Source organism: Mandrillus leucophaeus, unplaced genomic scaffold (assembly GCF_000951045.1).
Source record: "Mandrillus leucophaeus isolate KB7577 unplaced genomic scaffold, Mleu.le_1.0 Scaffold140, whole genome shotgun sequence".
NCBI lineage: Eukaryota > Metazoa > Chordata > Mammalia > Primates > Cercopithecidae > Mandrillus > Mandrillus leucophaeus.
Genome location: NW_012101366.1, coordinates 5944086 through 5950220, shown reverse-complemented (window position 1 = coordinate 5950220; position 6135 = coordinate 5944086). Strand labels below are relative to the sequence as shown.

At 41.7% G+C, this 6135-nt stretch overlaps 1 protein-coding gene across 2 annotated transcripts in view; it reads left to right on the top strand.

The window, feature by feature from the left end:
• Positions 1–5712: 5712 nt before the first annotated feature.
• FAM126A (family with sequence similarity 126, member A) overlaps positions 5713–6135 on the top strand; it is an 82758-nt gene continuing 82335 nt past the window's right edge. Inside the window, exon 1 of one of the 2 annotated variants that reach the window (XM_011973922.1) lies at positions 5713–5983. The gene's annotated coding sequence lies outside the window, so the exon portion shown is untranslated. The remainder of the gene's footprint in view (positions 5984–6135) is intronic. The other variant, XM_011973923.1, reaches the window with a different exon arrangement.

Here is a 6135-nt window from a genome sequence, read left to right as displayed (position 1 = left end):
GCCAGGATGGTCTCGATCTCCTGACCTCGTGATCCGCCCGTCTCGGCCTCCCAAAGTGCTGGGATTACAGGCGTGAGCCACTGCGCCTGGCCTGTTTGTTTTTTTAAATAAAACCAACACTTATTTATTGTAGAACATTTGGTAATTTGAAAACATGTATGAAGAAGAAGATATTCACTTATGATTTCTCCATGCTTATATATTGCTGATATATCCTCCTGCCATGAACACTTGACAGACTGTGACCATGTTATATACTATGCAGTTTGTAACCATCTGTTTCATCTAATGTGATGAAAGAAATGTCTTTTTCCCATGTCATCAAATATTTTTCAAAAACATGATGTATAAAAGCTGCATAATAATTCTCTCCCGACAGTAATTCTTCTAGAAGACATTGGTTAATAAAATGTCTTAGAAGATAAATGTGGATATTTTTCATTTCCAATCATGTGAGGGTAGCAGTTAGCCATTATGTTTTCCACCCCTATCTATACGACTTGCTCATAAATATGAACCAGGTTGGTGCAGCTATTAAAAGACAAGAGAAAGGAGACCTTTTCCCCCTTAAAATATAACATTATAAAGTTTTAATTTATGTCTTCTTTTTTAAGATGTGAAGAATGTTTTCTTCTTTCGAGAGATATTATTCCTAGAAAAACCTATAACCAATCTTAAAGGATGAAATTCTCTTCACAAAATGCAATTGGTCCAGCTTCTTTCACTGAATGCATGATTCTGGAAATCTACATATTGGTTTATACAGGGGTGAAAGATACAACTATTTACTTGGAATAGGTGATGGAGATGGGAATTTTGGGGACTCTGGGAACAGCTACAGTTGGACCTCACAGATGTTGAATGCAAACACTGGAACTGGAGCGATTCAGTGCAGCTGCAGGAAATGGATTATCTCACTGTCCTTTCAACAACAGGACTTCATTGACCCCCATCTTTGTTACCGTGACTCATTCCACTGCCTCTACTTCTGCCGCTCCTTTGTTACCTATTACTTCACCATTCACTTTATACATCTTGACGCTACCTAATGGCTTCAGTTTACTGAAAACTTGCCCTTTTTATAGCTTCTCAGGGCTTCTTTCTGCTGTCTGATTTTTTAGCTTCTGCTTCCGCCATGTTATTTTCTCTTCCCATTTCCAGTTCAAATTCTTGAAAGAGAGTGGGTGCTCATCTCAGGTTACCTCTTGAGGTTGGCTGCCCTTGGGTTATACAGTTCATGAAGGGGGTTGTATGCTATAGATCATGCCTCAGGTTGCTGCTTTAGCTGGGTCCACTGGCTGGGGTAGTTCCCTTAAAAAGGGAATCTGATACAGCAATCCCTTGAATGACCTCCCAGGCATACTCTTTTTGTTTTGATTGCATTTCTTTGATTTTTTTTTTTTTTCTTAAAGTATGCTTAACATACCACAAAAGCAACATTTTGATATATTTTTCATGTTTTTTTTAAACAAAATTCTTTTTAATTTAAAATAATCATGCTATCTATTTTAACATGTTATCTATTTTAACTATTTTAACAATAGCTGTTGTCCAATTGACTTTAATAGAAATATAAAATATTTGAACTAGGTCAGGCACGGCGGCTCATGCCTGTAATCCTAGCGCTTTGGGAGGCCAAAGTGGGCAGATCACTTGAGGCCAAGAGTTCGAGACCAGCCTGGCCAACATGGTGAAACCCTGTTTCTACCAAAAAAATACAAAAATCAACCAGGCACGGTAGCACACGCCTGTAGCCCCAGCAAGTCAGGAGGCTGAGGCACGAGAATCGCTTGAATCCAGGAGGTGGAGGTTGCAGTGAACTGAGATGGTGCCACTGCACTCCAACCTGGGTGACAGAATGAGACACTGTCTCAAAAACAAAGCAAAACAAAACAAAACAAACAAACAAAAAAAAAAAAAGAAAAAAGAAAGAAATAAAGAGAAAGATATTTGAACTAAATTTTTCTTAAAGTTCCTGAAATCTAATGTCTTAGGGAAAATGTTTATGTTTATAATGTTCAACTGTCACTTTTATACGGTTATTTGCAAGAAGATAAATGCATTTTAATAGTTTAGAATTATGCATGTGGATATCAGAGACTAGCAAAGATGAGCAGAAAAGATCTGGAATATGTTGACTTTTATAAAGTAGGTTAAAAGCATTTTCCTTTTGAAACAGAATGTTCTCTTAGGCATTTTTCTGGTGCTTTGCGATTAAAATATAAATGGTTATGTATAAAACTTAACTGCAGACTGTTATTGTTGGAAATTATTTTTATACACACAAATAGTGTTGGAAAGGAAAGTAGACTGGAAACATAATTTGTGCTTTCGTTTTACTCTGACTTAGAGGGAAGACAACTGAAATTGCCTTCTATACTACCTTACCACTGCAAAATGGGAAGTGAAGTCAGACAGTAAACTGCTTCCTGTCTTCTTGCAGGAAGGAAACAAATTATACATAAATACACATAGCCAAACTTCAGTTTCTCTCCACTCAATCTATCCTATGCACAGCCCTGATTTGGCATTAGTAAAATGTTATATTATTTCCCTTTTGTCAACCTTGGGTGTATATTAGAACCACTTGGGAAGCTTTTAAAAAACCCAATGTCTAGCCTCACACCCCAATTTTTTTATTTATTTAGTGTGGGGTGTGGTTTGAGTACTGATAATTTTGAAAGGCATCCTAAGTGATTCTAATGAGCAGAGAGGAAGCCACAAGGCAAAAGGAGAAAATCTGAACAACTGAGCTTGCCGTCAAGGTGCTCTATTATCTATCTGCAACCTAGCTTGCCAAGCTTGGCTGACCCAAATTGCCTCCCATGCCCTCTGAACATTGCTTGTACTTCCTCTCTTGTGTTATCTCTCCAGGCATTCTAGGAGTTACTGTCTCACACATTTAATCTGGTTCAAATTCCTCCTCATTTTTCTAGACCCAGCCCATTTTACCTCTTTCATGAAGCCTTCCCTGACTGCGCTTGACTGCAATGCTTGCATCCTCCTCTGAAAACACAGTGGTTATTGCCTAGAAAATCATTTGAACAATGAATCAATTATATACTGCCTTATGTAATCTCTCCACCGCTGCATTAAATAATTACTTTAATCTTTGCTTAACCTTTCATCTGTCTGTTATCCAGCTACCTATACTGTAAGCAAGCTTCTAGCATTCATCTATATCCTTGACAAGCCACGTGCCTTGTACAGTACAGGAAGTCAATAATGTTTACCTCTCCCTTCCATCCTGACTTCCACAGGTTTGGTTCAAGATTCTCTCCTGGAATCTTGTCCTGGTCTTGGCTGGCCTTCCTGCCACCAGACACTTTGGCTCTTCAAATCAGGTCAACACATTACTGGCACACATGGCCAATGACCTGTAAAACTGATGGGGGGTGTGTGTGTGCCGGTGTGCAAGTGTGCACTCTTTTGCTTACTCTTGTTTCTATCTTATGATTTGGCTGACTGGGTTTCTTTCCTTCCTTGGTCCCTCACTGTCCTACTCAATGGGACTTGATGGCAGAATTCAACTTCTCAGGTTTTGACCTCTTGTTTTCTCTCAGGTGAATAACATGCTGCCTGGATCTTCCTGTTCCTATTCCTTTGAGTAAACACTTGTGCTGAACAGGCTCTGGCCAAGGGGACCTAAGTTAAGTCAATCTCATCTGTCAAGAGTTTCCTCTCTACCCTGTATTTTTTTTTTTTTTTTTGGATTCTCACAATTTAAAAGAAACCTGATTGTATTGTCCACATGATTAAAAGCTGTTGTTGGTCCCTCATTGCCTTTAGAAGAAAATCTAAACCTGAGCTATCCAATATGGGAGTTGTTAAAGTTAAAATTAAAAATTAATGCCAGACATGGTGGCTCACACCTGTAATCCCAGCACTTTGGGAGGCTGAGGTGTGTGGATCACCTGAGGTCAAGAGTTCGAGACCAGCCTGGCCAACATGGTGAAACCCTGTCCCTACTAAAAATACAAAAATTAGCTGGACGTGGTGGTGGGTGCATGTAACCCCAGCTAGTCGGGAGGCTGAGGCAGGAGAATTGCTTGAACCTGGGAGGTGGAAGTTGCAGGGAGCTGAGATCCCACCACTGCACTCTAGCCTGGGTGACATAGGGAGACTCTGCCAAAAATAAAAAATAAATAAAATAAATAAAAATTGAGTTCCAGCCGTCTATGGTAGTTCATGCCTGTAATCCCAGCACTTTGGGAGGCTAAGGTGGGAGGATCACTTGAGCACTGTACCCCAGTTTAGGTGACAGCGTGAGATCTTGTCTCAAAAATAAATAAATAAATAAATTGAGCTCTTCAGTCACACCATGTTTCAAATATTTGATAGCCACATGTGGCTAATGGCTACTATTTTGGACAACACAAATATAGAGCATTTTCACCATTGCAGAAGGCTCTGCTTGACAGTGCTTGTCTGAATATCTTAGTGTAGCTTGTGAGGTCTTTTACAATCTCACCTCAACCTTTTGCTCCAGCCCAATTTTTGGCTGTTCCTCATTGTTTAACCCCATCTACTTTCTCAATGTTCCACAATGGCTCTGTGCCCTTTCATAGCTCCATGCCTTTGAACATGGTGTTCTCTCTTTCTGAAATACCCTTTGACTTTCTTCTCTGGCAAAGTCCCATTTACCTTTTAAGATCCAACTCAAACATCACCTTCCTTGTGGAGTTCGCTGACTTTCCTAAACAGTCATTTCTTGTCCTCTGTTTCCATTGCTCATTGAACCAATCTCTATTGTCCTTATCACTGTAGTTTGTTGTTATTTACTTATTAATCTGATCCTCCCTTTGGAGGGAGGATCCTATCTGTTTTAGCAATCTGCCCTAATAATTACCTGAAAATGTTTGCTTGATACCCTTTTGATAATCAAGTAACATATCTTCTTCTTTATGTGCTTGTTATTTATGAGTTCAGCATGTTTGAAAAGTTCACTTAGTGTTTCTGGAGAAATCCTGCCCATTTCTAGTGTAAAGCTAGAATGACTTCCTGTTTTCTAGGGTGGAGGTCAGTTTTTCTTCTAATTAATCCTGACCAGACTTGAGAAGGATGTGGTAGGAGGGGTTTACAAGGTCAAAAACAGCAGGACTGTCTGCAGGAGCAGGTTCAGGTGTTCTCAGGTTCCAGTTATTATACAAAATATTTAGTATATGTTCAGAGAAAAAGTAGGGAGTAATGATGGAAAAAATAAAAACAACCTCCATGGAAAGAAAACTGGGGTATCGTTTTTGACTTTTTCCAAGCTAAGCCCAAAAGCAATGATGTAGTGAGGGGGAAGTTTTTATTTCCATTTTGCAAAAACGTAATTTTTTTTTCCTCCCGGAATTTGGTAAGATTTTCATAAATTCTTGTGAATTCAATTACAGGGAAGTAAATCCTACTTACTAGTAAATTATCAATTTGTTTCTCTTTTCTTACAAAAGAGAAACAAATTGATACACTTCACGTCACCCGGTAAAGCTTATTTTTTCTGAGAAGGCCATAAGCCCTAACGGCTCAGAATCTTAGACCTTCACTGATTGTCATCGCCTAGCGGCCACCGCAAACCTTACAGTCAATCATCTTCCCCCGGGCCCCGGATCACGCCCATTGCTCAGACCACGCCCACTCAAGTCGCCTCAGAGCTCCGCCCCAGGCCCAGCAGAAGAAGATTCTCATTGGTGGAGAAGTTGTTCTGATCCCGCCCCGGAGGACGGCGATAGGCTGAATCGGCGTGGGGCGGTGGTGGTTGGCTGCTTCAGGACGGGTCCCTGGTCGTGCCTGTCAGAGAGGCTGGCGGCAGTGGCGGCTCTCCGGGCTGGGTTGTCAGTCAGTGAGAGGAGGGGGAAGATGGCTCGCCGGGACCCGTTCTGCTAGGAAGAAGGGGAGCAGGTGGTGCTGCTACTCTGGAGGAAGCAGAGCAGCTGCCGTCGCTGTGGCTGCGAGCCTCACGAGTCGAGGTCCTGCAGGTGGAGCTCCGGCAGCCGCTCTGGTGAGTCCAGCCGAGAGACCCACGCCGGGCCCCCAGGGCGTCTGGCGACAGATAACTTTTTTTTGTCAGGGAGGAGCCGGGGCGAGGCGGCGGCGAGGACAGGACCGAGACTTTGTCCCCGGGGCCGCGGCTCCACTGGGGGTAACGGCTCC